Source organism: Nomascus leucogenys, chromosome 10, assembly GCF_006542625.1.
Source record: "Nomascus leucogenys isolate Asia chromosome 10, Asia_NLE_v1, whole genome shotgun sequence".
Classification (NCBI taxonomy): Eukaryota; Metazoa; Chordata; class Mammalia; order Primates; family Hylobatidae; genus Nomascus; species Nomascus leucogenys.
In genome coordinates this window covers 10662435-10681161 of record NC_044390.1, presented here as the reverse complement: position 1 = coordinate 10681161, position 18727 = coordinate 10662435, and the positions used below count along the sequence as shown (strand labels likewise).

Sequence of the window (18727 nt, the reverse complement as noted above, 5' to 3'; positions counted from 1 at the left end):
ATCTTTGCTCAATGAACATCAGCGTGTTAGCAGTACTGGTAGCAACGATACCAGCAACAGAAACAAAACCAAATGGTCCCCCTGTAACTGCCAGGATTTACTTTAATGACTTAAAGGTACTAGCAAATCAGTCTCACTGTCACCTCAGCCCAGAGCTTGAAAGTCTAGCTATAGCTACCCTCTCCCTAAACTCACTCAACAATGAACAATCACCCCAAAACAACAAACAAGCATAAAAAGTAGAACATCTGATACCATGCAGTATCTTGTTTTAGTTTCATTTTATTCTCAATATACCTTGTGTGAAATATCCCAAGAAATCAAGAGAATGTACATAACATGTGTCCACATTTTAAATAAATTAACAAAATACCTACATACCCATCCCACAGTTTAAGAAATAGAATAATGACGCTGTGCCTCCTTCCACTATTCCAGGCACCCCAACCTTAATATGCAGATAACCAACAATCTGAATCTTCAATTAATCATTCCTTTTCTTTTTTTTTTTTGAGACAGGGTCTGGCTCTATCGCATAGGCTAGAGTGCAGTGGCACGATCTCGGCTCACTGCAACCTCCACCTCCTGGGTTCAAGCGATTCTCCCGCCCCAGCCCACCAAGTAGCTAGGACTACAGGCATGCGCCACCACACCTGGCTAATTTTTGTATTTTTTATAGAGACAGGGTTTCATCATGTTGCCTAGGCTGGTCTCGACCTCAAGTGATCCACCCACCTCGGCCTCTCAAAGTGCTAGGATTATATGTATGAGCCACTGTGCCCGGCCTCCTTTTGTTTTCTTTATACTCACCTCGTCACATATATATGTATCTCTAAGCAATAAACCATCTAATTTTGCTATATTAAATTTTATGTCAATAAAAATATAGAGCAGGTATTCTTCTGTAACTTGCTTTTTCATTCAGCATTTGTTTAGTTTTATTCATGTTTACACACATAACTATACTTCATTCATTTTCATTGTTATGTAATAGTATTCGATTTAGGAATATATCACTATCTATTTACCCCATTCTCCTGTTCATGGATATTTGCCTTGTTTCTAGTCTAAGACTTCTCACCCGAGGATGGGCTTACACAGATCCTATTTAGGGTAACCATATAACTTACTGTCCTAATTGAGACACTTGTGAGAAGGAAAGAGAATGTTACTAATAATGACACGAGGACAACAGGCATAAACAACTACACTGCACATGTCTCAGGGCTTCTTAATTACTCCCCTAAAGTGTGGACTGAGACATTTAAGCCCAACTCTTCATAACTGATGGTGAGTTCACATCTTAAATGCTGCTAGCTTCTCCATTCAGATGAGAACCCTGAAGGAAAGCCCAAACAATCAATTACTCCTTCTATCCCAGGAAGAAAAAAACAAATTCTTTAAGACGTAAGATGGAAAAAAATGCATGACTTCCCTGCCTCAGCTGTCTCTGACTTTCACAGTTTATCATCACTGTGAAGAAAATTCTAGTTCCAGTGATAACTGCAGCAAAGAAAAAGTGTAAAAGGCCTTAAAATGAGTCCTTCTCCTGAGTTAAGACGGGGCTAAGGGCCTTGCACCCACTGCCTCCTTTCACCTTTACCACAACCCTGTGCGGCAGGTGTGGGAAATGAAGCTCAGAGCTGCAGCAGTGTGTTCCAGGTCACAATGCACGTAAGTGACAGAGCCTCAGTCACTTTGTCTAAGTAGGGAGCCGTATACTTTGTGATACAAAGGAGTAAAAGGGGGTGATTTAACAAGCGTCAGGAAAACAGGGTAAACTAGTCTGCCCCAGGCACACCCGGACATGGGACACCCTAGTTCTGTCTAACTTTACCATATGCACTTATTTTCCAAGTGCAGATATAAATGATTTGGGGGACTGATGAGATGTGGGACCCAAATCTCTAATGTTGACACTCGTCTTGTGTGGCGATACACTGTCCTCGCAGAGGTCACAGGGTGTGCAAAGTCCCTCCCCTCTTCCTCCTCAGCAGACTTGCAATGCCTGGTGACTTCCCAGTGGCATCCTTCCATCCACCACAGCAGGCTGGAGAGGATCATGACTCGCTTCCCTGAAATTCATAATTAAACTGGAGAGGCACTCTTCCTCCCAAAGCAGCTCCTGCTGGTGGCTGCCAACAGCAGTGTTATGTCGCACTCACTGGAGCAATCTTCTTTCACGAGGCTGTGCTCACATTCTCCAATGTGGGGGATTTGTAACCCTGTCCTTCGGCAGGGCCCCTGAAATCCCCCGCCTCACGCCTTTCTGCATGTGCGTGTGGTCTCTCACACACACACAAACACACACAATAGTTTTTTAAAAGAAATATTTCAGCCAGCCACAGTGGCTCATGTTTGTAATTCTAGCCCTTTAGGAGGCCAAAGCAGAAGGACTGCTTGAGCCCAGGAGTTGTGAGACCAGCCAAGGCAACATAGTGAGGCCCTCTCTTTACAAAAAAAAACGTATTTTTTTTAATTAGCCAGGCATGATGGCATGTGCCTGTAATCCCAGCTACTTGGGGGCCTGAGGTGGGAGGAAAAGAAATATTTCAGATACGGAAAAATAGAGAATTATATAACAGCATCCCCTGGGCCTGAGCACATATATATCTTTTGCTATACAAAAATGTTCTGGCCAGGTGCGGTAGCTCACACCCATAATCCCAGCACTTTGGGAGACTGAGGTGGGAGGATCACTTCAACCCAGGAGGTTGAGACTGCAGTGAGCTGTGATTGTGCCACTACACTCCAACCTGGGTGACAGAGCAAGACCTAGTCTCAAAAAAAAAAAGAAAAAGAAAAAGAAAAAAAAGTTATGTTCCCAACCACACCATTCACAGTGGCCTCAAAGGAGAAATAACACAAATGTCCATCAACAAACAGCAAAATGGTACACTGTGGTACAATCACACACATAAAGTATCATACAATAGGAATGCTGTCCAGTAAGAAAAATGCACAAATTGCTGCTACACACAATAAGGTAATCTCACGACCAATATATTAAGGACAAGATGCAAAAACAATAAAGAATATGTGTACTATAATTTCATATATATAAGGTTCAAAAACAGGCAAAAATGACCTATAATGTTAGAAATGAAGACTGTTACTTTTGTGGATGAGGTAAAGGATACTGATTAGGAGAAGCCTAGAGTGTTTGCTTCTAGGATGTTGATAATATTCCAATTTTTAATCTGGATGGTAGGTACAGAGGTGGCAGCTGTGGTAATTCCTCAAGTAATATGCTTAAAGATGTGGACACCTTTCTGTATGTATGTTACACTTAAAGAAAAAAAGTTTACTTTAAAATAAATCCAGAATGAAAGCCTCTTTTAGTCAACTATTATGTTATTTATACCCAAATAATTATCTTCACTGTCAAGCTATCTGTCTGATCTTTGGCAAATCACTTAATGATCTGTGTCTATTTCTTTTTTTTTGGGGGGGGGGACGGAGTCTCTCCCTGTCACCCAAGCTGGAGTGCAGTGGCATGATCTCAGCTTACTGCAACCTCTGCCTCCCGGGTTCAAGTGATTCTCCTGCCTCAGCCTCCCAAGTAGCTGGGATTACAGGCACACGCCACCATGCTCGGCTAATTTTTGTATTTTTATTAGAGACGAGGTTTCGCCATGTTGGCCCCAGGCTGGTCTCGAACTCCTGAATTCCAGCAATCCACCCACATCGGCCTCCCAAAGTGTTGGGATTTCAGGCGTGAGCCACCGCGCCTGGCCTTTTCTTTATCTACAATGGCATATGATGTATAGTGGTGATGTGAGAAGTACTTGATATAAATATGAAACATGCTTAGCAAGCACTTGGCACACAAATAAGCACCCAAAAATGTTAGCTATTTGAATTAGTGGTATTCTATTCACACCTCCCCTCCTTGTATTTGGGACATATCTCCACTTATATCCTTCTGGACTGGGCAAAGGCATATTGAAACGAACAAGTTTGCCTATCTGTGTTTTGGGGTAGGAAGTAGAATGGGTAAATCCCTTCTGGAGGACAATCTGGCCATATGTACCAAGAGCCCAGAAAATGTTTGTACCCAGTAATTCCATTTAGGAATCTACCCTAAGGAGATAAGACAAGTAAAAAAGATTTATGTGCTGCAATGCTGTTACTTATGTTATTTATGTACCATCGCATGTTATTTATAAAAGTGAAAAACTAGAAACATTTACTGTGTCAGGAAATAGTCAATAAAATAATGTTGATGAGCACTTTTAATGATATGAAAAGTTGAATATAAAAGAGATCCATCTATACCAATTTGTAAAACAATAAACATATAAAGAAGATTAGAGGAAACTAAACCAAAATGTCAGCTAATTACCTCTGGGTGGTAGTATTACAGGAATTTAAGTTTTCTTCCTTATACTCCTCTGTATTTTTCAGTATTCTTCTCTGAGTATGTATTACCTTTAATAATGAGAGACATAAGTGTTAAAGAATTTCTATCCTCTTCCCCTAAGGCCTTTGTCTCTGTTGTCAAGGTGACAGCCGGCTGCAATCCATCACATTTAGGAAGGACACTATACAATGAAATGTGTCTGAAGGAAAGTGGCTGACAGGTTGGCAAAGTGCTTCAAAGATAAACCCCATGAGGAATGGTTGAAGGAACAGGGATGTGTACTTTGAGGAAGACTTGTAAACAGGACAGCTGTCTTGGAACACCTGTCATGTGCAAGAGGGATTACACTTGCTCTACCAGGCTCCAGAGGTCGGAACCCTGACAATAAATCAAAGTTACAAGGAGAAAACAAGGGGAGGGTGAAGAGTATAGCTCAAGAGGCATCCAAGCTGCATGATCACAATATAAACTCCAGGTTTCCTTCCTGTCCAACAGTAAGCAGCTCCCCTGGAGGTGTCCAGTGAATTTTCTTGTTAGCATTTGGGCAACCACACGGCTCTATCCTGAGGCTGTGCTCTACCAGTCTCCCAGATCACAGTCTTCTCTGTGGACAAACCCATGAGTTAGGATCTCTGTATTCATAAGCAAACACCAGCCTGGGGATAAGCAGGTTAATCCCTAACCCTTGTCCTTCAGCAGGCTCTTCAAAATTTACATAAACTGGTCTACTTTTCTCCATTTTTTCCACTTCACCATCTTAGTCTAAGTCGCAATCACCTCTCTTCCCTGTACAACTACAGTGTCTTCCTAATTGGTGTCTCTCTTCTATTCTTGCTACTCCCACTCCCAATCTATTCACTACCTAGAAGCTACAGTAATAGTTTTCCTAGGGTAAAGAAAAAAAATCATTGACAGACTATAAGACTCAAAGTGGAGACTACATCTCCAGCCTTCACTGGATGCCACACCCCTTGCTTGGTGTACTCCAGTGAAGGTGGCCACCTTTTTAGGTTCCACATTCATGCTCACCTCAGGACATTTGCACATGCTGAAACACTCTCCATCACCTTCTGAACCCCAAATCTCAGACGTCATTCCCTAGTTTTAATCCTATAATGGGATCCCAATGTGGGAAGGAGACTTTGTGTGGCTTATCAGACTTTGTGTGACCTAGCCACAGCCGACCAGTCTGCACCTACTATCTCTAGTCTCTTAACTAGGCTCAGTATGAATGCGCCTCAGCCTCCTTGAGGAATGAGGGAGATGTTGGTGCATTTGAGGAACTCAGAGGCATGTACCAACATCCCCCTCATTCCTCAATCTTTACGCATCCTGCTTCCTACGCCTGGAAAAATCTTGTGGCTAATTCTTGATCACCTTCAGGGCTCAGCATGAAATGTCACTTCCTCAGGAGGCCTTACCTACCTCCAGATACTGGGTGGGTGTCTCTGGTGTGTGCTTATAGCAACTCTAATTATTCCATCAGAGCTTTTTTTTTCACTATTCAATTGTAACTGTATTTCCTGCTATTTGGTAAACTATATGAAGGCAGGAATCACATTTATATTGCTCAGAACTGTTGAGCAAATGACTTTATTCTTTAAATACGACTTTCCCCCCAAGAATGAGCATATTAAAGTCAAAAAGAACCCAGGAAAACAATAGATCTCAACAGGAAGCATTTCAATAAATGGCATTTCTTCTTGGAATAATGAAGCAAATCTAGACTTCCGACTCAATTTCCCATGTCCTAAGGGAAGGTTCATGTGTTGTCATTTTTATTTTCACTAGCTGGCATAGTAATTATCCTTTACCAGCATTTGAATGCCCAGGGGCAATGTTCAGTAGGCACACAAAAGGATCAATAAGTACTAAAGAGACTAAAAAGATATATAATATTGAATTCATAAAATGGCAGGATAAAAGAAAAGTAAATTAGGAAAACACTGGAGGATATAAGACTAATAAGCAAAAAATAAATCACCCACAGTCTGCTTCCCCCAAAGGCATAAGCAGCTCCTGTTAATTTGATAAAACTGCTTCATGTGAAAGACCTTCAGAATCCTAAAACCAGGGCCCTGGTCTGGACCTTGGTGTGGATTCAGGGTAGAAATACAACAAACAGAAGCCAGGAGACAGCGCCCTGTGTCCCCTTCCCTGCTCTACCTTTTGTCAGTTGGGAGACTTTGGACAAGTTACGAGTCTTCTCTGAATTTCAGTTTCTTTACCTAAAAGGTCTACATAAATTAATGTGGTAGAAAACTGCTAGTTCTCTACGCATTCTCATTCACTTCTCCTTTCTTGGTGACAGAACCCGATTTTTAGCTGGGCACACTAATGTCCCATTAAAACATAACATTTCTCAGCCAACCTCTACAACTAGGAAGCCAATGAGATGTAAGTAGACCTGTTGGGTGGGTCTACTGGAAAGTTCTGAAAGAAGAGATTGGCCATTCGTCTTCCCACTTTCTGGCACAGAAATGCGACTGATGGCGGAGAACTTTTAAACTGTAAAAACCAGGGCAGCACCCGAAAGGCCAAGAAGAAGAAAGCTGGAAGAAACTGGGACCCAAATGACCTAATGAAAATACCACAACAAACTCTGGAGTATCTATTTCCAAATTCCTTTATGTCAGAGAGAAATACACTGCTTATCTCATTTCATACTGGATGGCTTCATAGAAAGATTTTCCTTCATATTTGGCCCTAGTTGGCCTTTTTGGGTACACTGGTCCTGCCTGTCTCCTCGGGAGCAAGACGTTCCATTCTGTCCTCCTTAGCGTGCCAGCCCCATGGATATTTAGAAACACTGGGATGTGGTCTGAGGAAACCTGAGTTTCCATGGGATCTCAGGCAAGTCGCTTAAGTGCTCTAAGCCTTGTTGTTCATCCACAAAATGAAGGTTACTTCCTTTCCTTTATTTCCCCAGAAACATTGTTTAGAGGAAAGAGCATAGGTTTCTGAGTTACATATGAATTCAAATTACTTAATGGCTGTATGATCTTGAGCAAGCTACTTAACCTCTCTGAATTTCAGTTTTCTCATCTTTAAAATATCTTACTTCACAGATTATTCCAAGGATTGGATGAGATATCAAATACGAAACACTTAGCCTAAAGACTTTCATTTGCAAGCCCAATACCTTACTATAAAATAGTAGTTACTGTCATCTCTTTTCATTTTGCAGTGTTGTATGTAATGGTAACAACAGCTAACAATCACTGAGCACTCATTGTGTGTCAGGCACTGTTCAAGCACTTTCCATGTATTAAGTCATTTAGTTCTCACAACAATGAGGTAAGTACTCTTATTATCCCCGTTCTACAGATGAGGAAACAGAGACGCATTATGTTAACTGCCTTGCCAAGTCACACAGCTAAAGAGGGGAGCCAGAGAGTCTGACTCCAGAGCCCCTGCTCCTATATTTCCAGTGTACACCATATTGCTTGCTGTCTGGGGGTAGTGTCACGTCTCCCCCAGACAACATGCTAGCTTCTTCAGGGCAGAATCTGCATCATATATGCCTCGGTGTCCTCCCTGGTGGCTAACAGGAATCTTACCCACCACAGGCCTCCAAGCACCAGAGAGAACTGAATGACAGGTAAGGAATAACCGAGCCACTTCCTAAAACACCTGAATCACAGATGACCTTGAAGAAGACCATTTGTCCAATGAACCAAGGCGTGCCTGAAGTGAAACACAGAGAATCCCTTTCACAGGGGGTGGAGTATCCCTCCACCGGAAGTGCGCCTCTTGGGTCCTCAGAATCAGATTCCCTAAAGGCTTAAAGGACTCTGGGAACAATTCTGACCAATGTTTACATGCTTCCAGAGTCTGAACTGAGTTTAAGGCCTCTGTCATTCATTCAAATTAAAAATGCCTGCCAGACAGAATGAAATGTGTCAGAGTTTGCCAGCCTACAGAGAGTCACCATTTCCTCCTAGGTGCTGACGGACAACAGCTTTCTAAAACAGATCTATTTATGTTGTCATGATCAAGAACACTGATTGAGTATGTCACTATGCAAACTGAGTGTGTCACTATGCTCGGGATGCAGCTGATAGGACACAAACCTCATTAGCACAGACTTCATTAATTTGGAATATGTGATCATTCCTAGTAATGAATTTTATTTTTCATTATCCATAAAGAAAACAATATGCAAAATAAATGAAGAAACAAGACCAATTCATCTCTTCTACCAATATTCATTGTAAATCTAGCACCAGGGTGGTAGTCATAGATGTTATTTTGTGTAATTCTCATTAAAAGAGAACCCCGTAGTGCAGAAGGTAATGTACCCATTTTAAAACAAGTTAGAAGTCTGGAAAATTAAATTACGGTACATCCATACAATGAAATGCTATGCAACTATAATAAAACCAATGGAGTACATCAGCTGGTGCTAACATATTAACAAGAACAAATGCTGAATGAAAAAAAGCAAGAGGTGGAACCCTCTTTAAAGTATCTCATTTGTATTAAAAAACAATGAGAATAGATTATGATGATGTATACATACATAAATGGATATACAGTGAAATTCTCAGGAAGGGCAGTCAAGAAAAATGGATGGTCTAAGATGGAAAAGAAACTCATTTTTCACTGTACTTGTGTAACATGGAGTTCTTTACCATTTTCATGTTAGTGTTTACATTATATTAAACCTAACAAAAAGAGGTTAGCATTAATTATTATTTATTGGCCCATGCCTAGTGCAATGTCTGGCATATAACTGGAATTCCAGTGTTAGTTGCATGAATGTAAAGAAATGATGCCACTAATTCGATCTAAACAAATTTATCTTTTCTATTCATACATCAGGTCCCGCCCTAATATTAAATGCAAAAACACTTTGGAGTAAATTCAAGTTCCTGTATGTGCTTAAAGAAATACACTTGCAACAATTTTGAAAGATATTCTATAATTCATCCTTCCCCTTTATGTTCCCCACTCTCTCCTTTCTCAAGCTCTGCTCTCCACACAGGCGCACACACACACACACACACACACGCACACAGGCATGCAGAGTCAGGTAAACAGTTCACTGACCGAAAAAAAAGGACTGGAATTAAGAAATGTTTTACCACTATTGCTAGAGGTTTGGTATGATCAATAATTTTTTTAACCACATGCTGATTTGAGAAAGGAAAGTCTATGACCACACATTACCACTTCATTGGCACTACCAATTAATTTTCCAAGTATATTTTGAAAAGACTTGGTGCAGATTCATTGGAAACGATCTGCATTATTCTTAATAGTAACCACAAACATGTTCTAAATAGTCAGAGCAACCCTTAAGCATCTTGGAGGTCTATGAACACTTACCTGCCAGATATCAAATTTTTAGGTATACCTGACACTTGCAGCTGCTCCCTCCCGCTGCTATGTCCCTACGCGAGTGACCGGCAAGCCAGGAAATTGGAAACCCACAGTTTTGTTTTCTCAGTGCTGACAAAGGGGAACAAATTACATATTTTCCCTGAGTGTGCAGTGTGTTGTTTTAAATTTTGTCAGAGTTTTTCCCCTAGTAGCAGCAACTAGGAGAAAAAGAAAAAGACATCTGGTAACTTCTTTAGGGTATATCTTAACAGATCTGTGGGTGTGACTCTACTCAATCTGTTTCAAAAATAAAACCCAGGCAATGGCATCAATTAAAAGTCTTTTTAAAGACGGTTTTAACAAGAGCAATATCCTGGAAACTACAGTCCCAATATCCTAATAATCACAAGAGCCACCATATATGGAACACGCTTGTGTACTGGCACTGTGGGGAGCACTTTATAAGCAAGCGGCAGCTTAATTCTCACAATTCTATGGGGTGCCATCATTATCCCCATTTTGCAGATGAAGAAACTGAGGCTCGTTGAGATGAATTGGACAGCACAAAGTCATACAGCTAGTGAGTGAAAGCGCTGGGATTCAAACCAGGTTTTGAAGAACTCCAAGCATTCTGGAGCTCTGTGTTCCATCTATGCTCAATGAGTTTATCTGACAAAAAAAACAGTACGAATTAGAGGAACAAGGAAGGAGCCATTCTCTCTCTGCTCCAGAATTGATAGTCTGTGACTTTTGGCACACAGGCCAGGTGTGGCAGACAAAACAATAAGTCTGGCATTAGGAATCCCAGAATTGCTGTCCTGACTCTACCATGAACAAACCTGCTTGTCTCACTTAACCTGTGCAAGCCTTGTTCTCCACAGCTCTGAGATGAGGCAGCTGGATTACAATCTCCCTCAGCTTAAAAACTGCATCTACAAAGTCAGGCACAGTGGCTCATGCCTATACTTCCTGCACTTTGGGAGGCCAAGAAGAGTGGTTCATTTGAGGTTAGGAGTTCAAGACCAGCCTGGCCAGCATGGTGAAACCCCATCTCTACTAAAATTATAAAAATTAGCCAGGTGTGGTGGTGTGTGCCTGTAATCTCAGCTATTTGGGAGGCTGAGGCAGGAGAATCGCTTGAATCTGGGAGGCGGAGGTTGCGGTGAGCCGAGATCGTCCCATTACTCTCCAGCCTGGGCGACAGGATGGAACTCCATCTTAAAAAAAAAAAAAAAAAAAAAAAGGCCAGGCGCCGTAGCTCATGCCTTAATCCCAGCACTCTGGGAGGCCGAGGTGAGCAGATCACAAGGTCAGGAGATTGAGACCATTGTGGCTAACATGGTGAAACCCCGTCTCTACTAAAAAAATACAAAAAATTAGCCGGAGGTGGTGGCAGGCGCCTGTAGTCCCAGCTACTCGGGAGGCTGAGGCAGGAGAATGGCGTGAACCCAGGAGGTGGAGCTTGCAGTGAGCTGAGATCACGCCACTGCACTCCAGCCTGGGCGACAGAGCAAGACTCCGTCTCAAAACAAAACAAAAAACCAAAAAACCCGCATCTACAAGGATAGGTGTATAGAAACATTTTGCTGGGATAGTAAAGCAGGACAAAATAGAATGTAAGCCACATGGTGTACAATTGAGCATATAATGTCCACTTTGCAGAGAAAAACCCTGACAGATGGCATTAATCAGCAGTCAGCTTCCAACGAAATTGCACCAGTGACCTCCAGTGCCCACTGCTAAATCCAGTGGTCAATTTGTGGTCATCTCAATGGGCTGATCAACAGAAATCCACAGAATTAACATTCCTCTTGAAATCTCTCTGATTGACTTCCCAGACACTAATCTCTACTATATTTTCCTCTTCCTTCCTGGACACGCCTTCCAAGTCTCCTTCGCAACTTTGTCCTCATCTTCCCAACTCTTGGAGTGCTCCAGAATTGAGTCCCAGTCTTCCTTGTCCACAGTAACTCTCTTGGTGCTCTCATCCCATTTCACAGATTTAAATGCAATCCACACACTGACGGCTCCCAAATGTGTAATCTCTACCCCAGAACCAGACTTTTACATCCAGTTACCAACTCAACACCTCTGCTCAGATGGCTAATGGGCATACCATGCCCCCAAATGAGCTCCTGTATCTCCCCAACTCTGCCCTCAGAGTCATTTCAATAAACGGGCCCTCAGCCCTTCATGGTGCTCTTCGCAGTTTCAGCTTGTCTGCAGCTACCCCAGCCGGCTCCAGCTTATGCACTTACTATTCCCATGACTTGGTGACTTCACCAGGTATCCATGAGGCTCCCTCTCTCACCTTTCTCCGGTAATTATTCAAACATCACCTTTTCAGTGAGGCCTTTCCCTGATCATTCCATTTTAAATTGTAACCCATCCCTCAAAGCACCTTCTTTCCCTTCCCCTTGCTTTATTTTTCTCCAAAAAAATTTCATCACCTGATATACTTTATATTAGATTCATGTACTCCTTTATTGCCTATATTCCCCAACTAGAATGCACGCTCTAGGAAGAGGAAAGAGTTTTGTCTGTCTTATTCACCGATATATCTCTAACACTTAGAACAGTGCCTGGAACATAGCAGGAATTCTTTGGGGGGAAATGATGTAATCTACAAACACCCATCCATAGCCCGAGTACACCAGAGCATGCACAGTAGCCATTTCTCTCTGAATAGGAAAATGATGAAATATCTGTCTCAGACACTAGTTTCTTTTCCTCTTGTCTAAAAACTGGGGTCATTTTTGGATGTAAGAAGTATATATTGTAGTGCCCCATTTAGAAATCATAGTCCCAAAGAACTAAGATAAAATATAATAATATCATTAAAATAACTTTAAAAAAAATTAGAATCAGTGTGTTGTTTTCATGTGTACATTAATTTTTAACATATATAATATATGATATGTAGAGAGAGAGACATAAAAATTTTTTCCATAAAATTGGGGAACTAGCCATGCCAGGATTTCTGTGGTAATCTTGAAACTGTCTTTATGTATCAACAGCCAATAATGTTATTTGTTTATCTACAGCTAGTTGTGTGTCTCATTTTTCTTTTTCTTTTTTTTTTCATATTTGAAATCTTGTATTTCACCTACCATTACCCTGTAATGGCAAAGGATGACCACTGAGTTAGTGGTCAAAGCTCAGACATTAGCATCAAAGAGATTGGGCCTAATTCACAGATCCCATCTATGAGAACTCTGCCAACTTTCTTGACCCCTGATTTCCTCATAGATTCACCATCCAGCAACATGTCTGTGAGGATCAGTGAGACAATCCACATAAAAAAAACCCTTAGCACAGTGCTTGGCACACAGGAAGTATTCAGTATACATTAACTACTATTAATCTTCAGACCTTATCTGACATCTTTGGCTCTCAAAATTCAAAGGTCTTATCGATCTCAAATGCAACTCCTGCCAGCTGCAATGAAATACTTAACAATGGGGCTTAATGGCAGGACTACATGCTGAGAAATTTGTCATTAGGCGATTTCATCACTGTGTGAACATCCTAAAGTGTACTTACACAAACCTAGATGGTATAGCCTACTACATACCTAGGCTACATGGTATAGCCTATTGCTCCTAGGCTACAAACCTGTGCAGCATGTTTCCGTACTGAATGCTGTAGCCAGCTGTAACACAATGGTAAGTAGGTGTGCATCGAAATACGTCTAAACATAGAAAAGGTAATGCATTGCACTGCAACATTATGATGGCTATGACGTCAGTAGACGATAGGAATTTTCAGTTCCACTACCTTATGGGATGACTATCCATTACTGACCAAATTGTCACTAGGTGGTGAATGACTGTATTCCCTTCTTCAGTTTACACCTAATGAAAATGCACCCATTTTCAGTAAACACAAACAAATCAAATCACCTTAAATGTCCTAACAATACATGTGAATGTAGGTTTTAAAGACAAAATTATTGAGGGTTAAGAACTGGCTGATAAGTAAATGAACCAAGTGTTCGCATCTGAAACGACATAGAAGGAAGTAAAGACCATGAAGAAAAGAGGAAAGAAAAATACTATCTAGAAAAGGGGTGAAACGAAAAATGACTCAGAAGATATAGGGTCCAAGCTTACCAATGCATTCTTTTAAAACAGTGACAAAAATAATAAATAATACAAACGTAGGTAGCATAGATAAGAGTGCCCAGCATCGTTCCAAGGGCATTATGTGTATCATTAGCACATTTTGTCTTCACAATGTTCTCTCAGTGGGTACATTATTATCCCTGTTATGGGGCACAGAGATAACATGTCCAGCAGCTGCTGAGTGGCAGAGTCAGGATTGGAACCAGGCAGGGCAGGTCCAGAGCCCAAGCTCATAACCACCACAGGACATACATCCTCATGTATATTCCCTCATTTCAGAGAGAGGTGTGTGTTGTTATTCTTTGGGAAATTGCCCCTTTCCCTGACCCTATGTGACTCTGGAAGGCTTGAATCTTCCCCTTACCTTATGTAAGCCACAAGTGGGGGGGGGCATAGGTGACCCAATAGGACCAGACAGGGCCCATTCTCTGAAATTTTTTTCTACTGAAGCTGGGAAGAAACTGTCCTTATCTTCCCTTGGACTGAGAGCTGTAAGGCTATGATCTAAAAGCAGCCAGGACCCTTTTGCCCCACTGCATGGAGGTATAAGAAAGTGCTTAAAGCATGGGCCCTACCATGAACAGGGACCAAAATGAGAGATGGACAGACAGAAAGAGGGAAGGGGTAAGCTGTTTAAGTCTCTGGATCCAGGTATCCCTGAGCTCTGCTGTACCTCCTCCTTTCTAAGTTCCATTTACCTGAGTCAACTACTTTCTACCTTGTTATTTAAGATATCAGTTTCTGTTGCTTACAGCAGAAGAATCCCAAGGAACACATTTAATTAGACATTTAATACCTCTAGGATGAGCTGGAGAAAACAAGCTGCCTCCTAGACAATGAAGTAGGTTTATGGCTAAAGGAACATATGTTCCTAGACTGAACATGCATCTTCTGAGCACCCATCCTCTGTCCAGGACCATGCTAGACACAGGGGAATCATAAGAAATAAGACACTGTCCTCATTCTTGAGGAGCTCACAGTCTAATGTAAGAGGACACATATGAAAACAAATAATCACAAGACAGTGAGCTAGGTGGTTAATAGAGTTCCTGCCTTAGGGTCTTTGTATTTTCTGTTTCCTTGCTGGAAACACTATACTCTCAGACCCATAACTGTCCAAGGCTGGTGTATCAGTTTGCTAGGGCTGTCATAACAAAGTACTACAAACCGAGTGCCTTAAGCATCAGAAATTTATTGTTTCACAGTTATTAAGGCTAGAAATCCAAGATCAAGGTGTTGGCAAGGTTGACTCTTTCTGAGGGCTGTAAGAAAGAATATGTCCCACCTTTCTCTCCTAGCTTCTGGTGGATATCTTGGCCTGTAGATCTCTGCCTTCATCTTCGCATGCCATTCTCCCCATGTGTTATCTGTATCCAAATTTCTCCTTTTTCTGAGGACATCAGTCCTACTGGATTAGAGACCCACTCTATTCCAGTATGACCTCATCATAACTAATTATATATGCAAAGACCCTAATCCTAAATCAAGTCATATTCTGAGGTACTGCGGACTAGAGCTTTAACATATTAATTTTTACGGGACACAATTCAATCCATAACAGCTAGCTTTGTCTCACCATTCAAGTCTCAGTCCAAGTATTACCTCCACAGAAAGGCCTTCCCTGACCACCCAATTGAAAGAAGCTCTTCCCCAGCCACCAGTCACTCTACCTCATTGCCCTGCTTGACTTTCTCCATGCACTTACCACTACCAGAAATCATCTCGCTTGTTTGCCTTTGGTCTGCCTCTCTACACAAGAACATAAACCTCATGAAAGCAAGGACTTTGTCTTGTCCACTTGTTTCCAGAGCTGAGAGCAGTGCCTGTGACACATGGTGGTGCTCAATCAATGTCAGCTGAATAAATACATACATAAGTTAAATGAAAATCACTTGGCCATTCATAAACATAATGCCAGGGAGTGCTACAGCTATGAATAAAAGTCAAGCAGGGTAAGAGGGTAGAGAAAGGTGTGCTGTTCTGAGTATGGCGGCCGGGGTAGGCTTCTGAGGAGCTGACACAGAAGCAGCAAGAGCAGTTTCGGTGAGAGTGAGGCTGATGGTCTGACTGAAGTAGGACCGAGGCATGAACAGGAGGCAAGGAAATGGAGACAGCAAGGAGACATGCCATAAAGGGAAGCTGAGAGTGGGGGCATCTGCATTTACTACCCAGCACCTAGACCTCGACAGTTGGCAAAGACTTTGCCATGCCTGGGGAAATAGTTTTCACTTATTCCCGAAGTTTTTACAACAGCCCTGAAGCCCTCCCTCCTCTGTCCCCTGAACATTTTGTTCTTGCTTTGGCACTGTACTTCTAGAATTTCTGTGGAACTGCAAGCTTTCCATTTTACATGGCTCTTTCCTCCTCCAATGAACTCCTTGAGGGCAGGGACCCCAAGAGGTTCCCAACAGATATGGAAGGAAGGGAACTTCTGGCTGTTGCTTCTCCCTGTGGGTGCCCCTTTCTACTACAAAAAAAAAAAAAAAAAGTTTTATCCCTTTACAAACAAGACTTTGAGATCTGTGTGGTGAAAATTATGAAACACTGATGAAAGAAATTGAAGATGATACAAACAGAAAAGTATTCTGTGTTCATGGATCAGAAGAATCAATATTGTCAAAATGTCCATACTCCCAAAGTGATATATAGATTCAATGCAATCCCTATCAAAATTACAGTGGCATTTTTCACAGAAATAGAAAACACAATCCCAAAATTTGTTTGGAGCCATAAAAGACCCCAAATAGCTAACACGATCTTGAGCAGGAAGAATAAAGCTGGTGGCATCACGCTCACTGATTAAAAATTATACTACAAAGCTATAGTAATAAGATAGTATAGTACTGGCATAAAAACAGACACATAGACCAATGGAGCAGAATAGAGAGCCCAGAAATAAACCCACACCTGTACGGTCAAATAATGACCATATGGACAAAGGTGCTAAGAACACACAATGGGGAAAGAATAGTCTCTTCAATAAGTGGTGCTAAAAAAACTGTATATCCATGTGGCAAAAAGGTGAAATTGAAACTTTATCTTATGCCATACACAAAAATCAATTCAAAATGGATGAAAGACTTAAACTTAAGACTTAAAACTGTAAAACTTCTAGAAGAAAACATAGGGGGACAGCTCCATTACGTTCGTCTTGGCAATGATTTTCTTTTTTTTCTTTGATACGATACCAAAAGCACAGGAAACAAAAGTAAAAACAAACAAGGGAGACTGTACCAAACTGAAAAGATTCTGCACAGCAAAAACACAGCAAATCGAAAAGGCAACCAAAGGAATGGTATAAAATATTTGAAAAACATATATATATGAGGTATTAATATCTGAAATATATAAGGAACTCATATACCTCAACAGCAAGTAATAATAATAATAATAATATCCCAACTTAAAAATAGACAAAGGGGCTAGGTGCAGTGGCTCATGCCTGTAATCCTAGCACTTTGAGAGGCTGAAACAGTAGGATCCCTTGAGATCAGGAGTTTGTGACCAGCCTGGACAACACAGTAAGACCTTGTCTCTAGAAAAAACATTTTTAAAATCAGCCAGGAATGATGATGTGCACCTATAGTCCGAGCTGCTCGGGTGGCAAGATTGCTTGAGCCTCAGAAGTCAAGACTGCAGTGAGTTATGATCATGTCACTGCCCTCCAGCCTGGGTGACAGAGCAAGACCTTGTCTCTAAGAAAAAAAAATGGGCAAAAGACTGATATTTTTCCAAAGATGACATACAAATGACCAAAAAGTATACAAAAAGGTACTCAACATCGCTAATCATCAGGAAATGCAAATCGAAACAATAAGATATCATCTCACACCTGTTAGGATGACTATGATCAAAAGTCAAAAGTTAACAAGTGTATGGCAAGGATGTATTAACAACCCTTATGCATTGATGATGGGAATATAAATTGGTACAACCATTATGGAAAATAGTATGGAGGTTCCTGAAAAAAATAAAAATAGAATTACCATGTCATCCAGAAATCCTCCTTCTGGGTATATATCCAAAGAAAATAAAATCATGTTCTCAAAAAAGTATCTGGATTTCACATTCAGTGCAGCATCATTGACAATAGTTAAGATATGGAAACAATCTAAGTGTCTAGCAACAGATTTATGGAGAGAGAAAATGTGCTATATATACACTGTGGAATATTATTCAATTTAAAAAAAGAAGATGAAATCCTGCCATATGTGACAACATGGATGAACCTGGAGGACATTGTGCTAAGTGAAATAAGCCAGACACAGACAAATACTGCATGATCTCACATACATGTAGAATCTAAGAAAGCTGAACTCAGAAACAGAAAATAGAATGGTGGTTGCCAGGGGCTGGACACTGGTCAAGGACATAAACTTTCAGTTATAAGATGAGTAAGTCCTGGGGACCTAATAACAACATAGTGATGGTAGTTTATAACAATGGTAGTTTATAACAATTTATACTTGAAATTTGCTAGGAGAGTAGATAGATCTTAAGCATTCTCACCACACACATATGAAAAAATGGAACTATGTGAGGTGATGAATATGTTAATTAGCTAGATTATGGTAACTGTTTTACAATGTGTGTGTGTGTGCATACCTCAAAACATCATGCTGTATACCTTTAATATACACAATTTTTATTTGTCAATTACACTTCAGTAAAGCTAGAGACAAAATAAAATAAACAAAAAATAAAAATCAGGCCTTCAGGAGCAATGTCATGCAAACTAACAGAGAAAGAAGCTCCAGGAGCTATCCCTCTACTGAAACAACCATTGACCTGGAAGGAGTGACTAGAATCAACTATTTCGGAACTGTGGAACCTAACTAGACACTTACAACAACCAGGGGAGGGCTTGATGAAGGCAGGGACTGCTGATCTTTCCTAAGACAGCAACATCAGTGAA

The 18727-nt window shown here is 41.0% G+C and overlaps 1 protein-coding gene and 1 pseudogene across 2 annotated transcripts in view; one reads left to right on the top strand and one right to left on the bottom strand.

Moving 5' to 3' along the window:
* Positions 1-18727, bottom strand: part of TMCC3 (transmembrane and coiled-coil domain family 3) — a 304767-nt gene that overhangs the window by 224174 nt on the left and 61866 nt on the right. The gene's annotated exons all lie outside the window — the stretch shown is intronic.
* Positions 1-18727, top strand: part of LOC100592723 — a 59409-nt pseudogene that overhangs the window by 17549 nt on the left and 23133 nt on the right. The gene's annotated exons all lie outside the window — the stretch shown is intronic.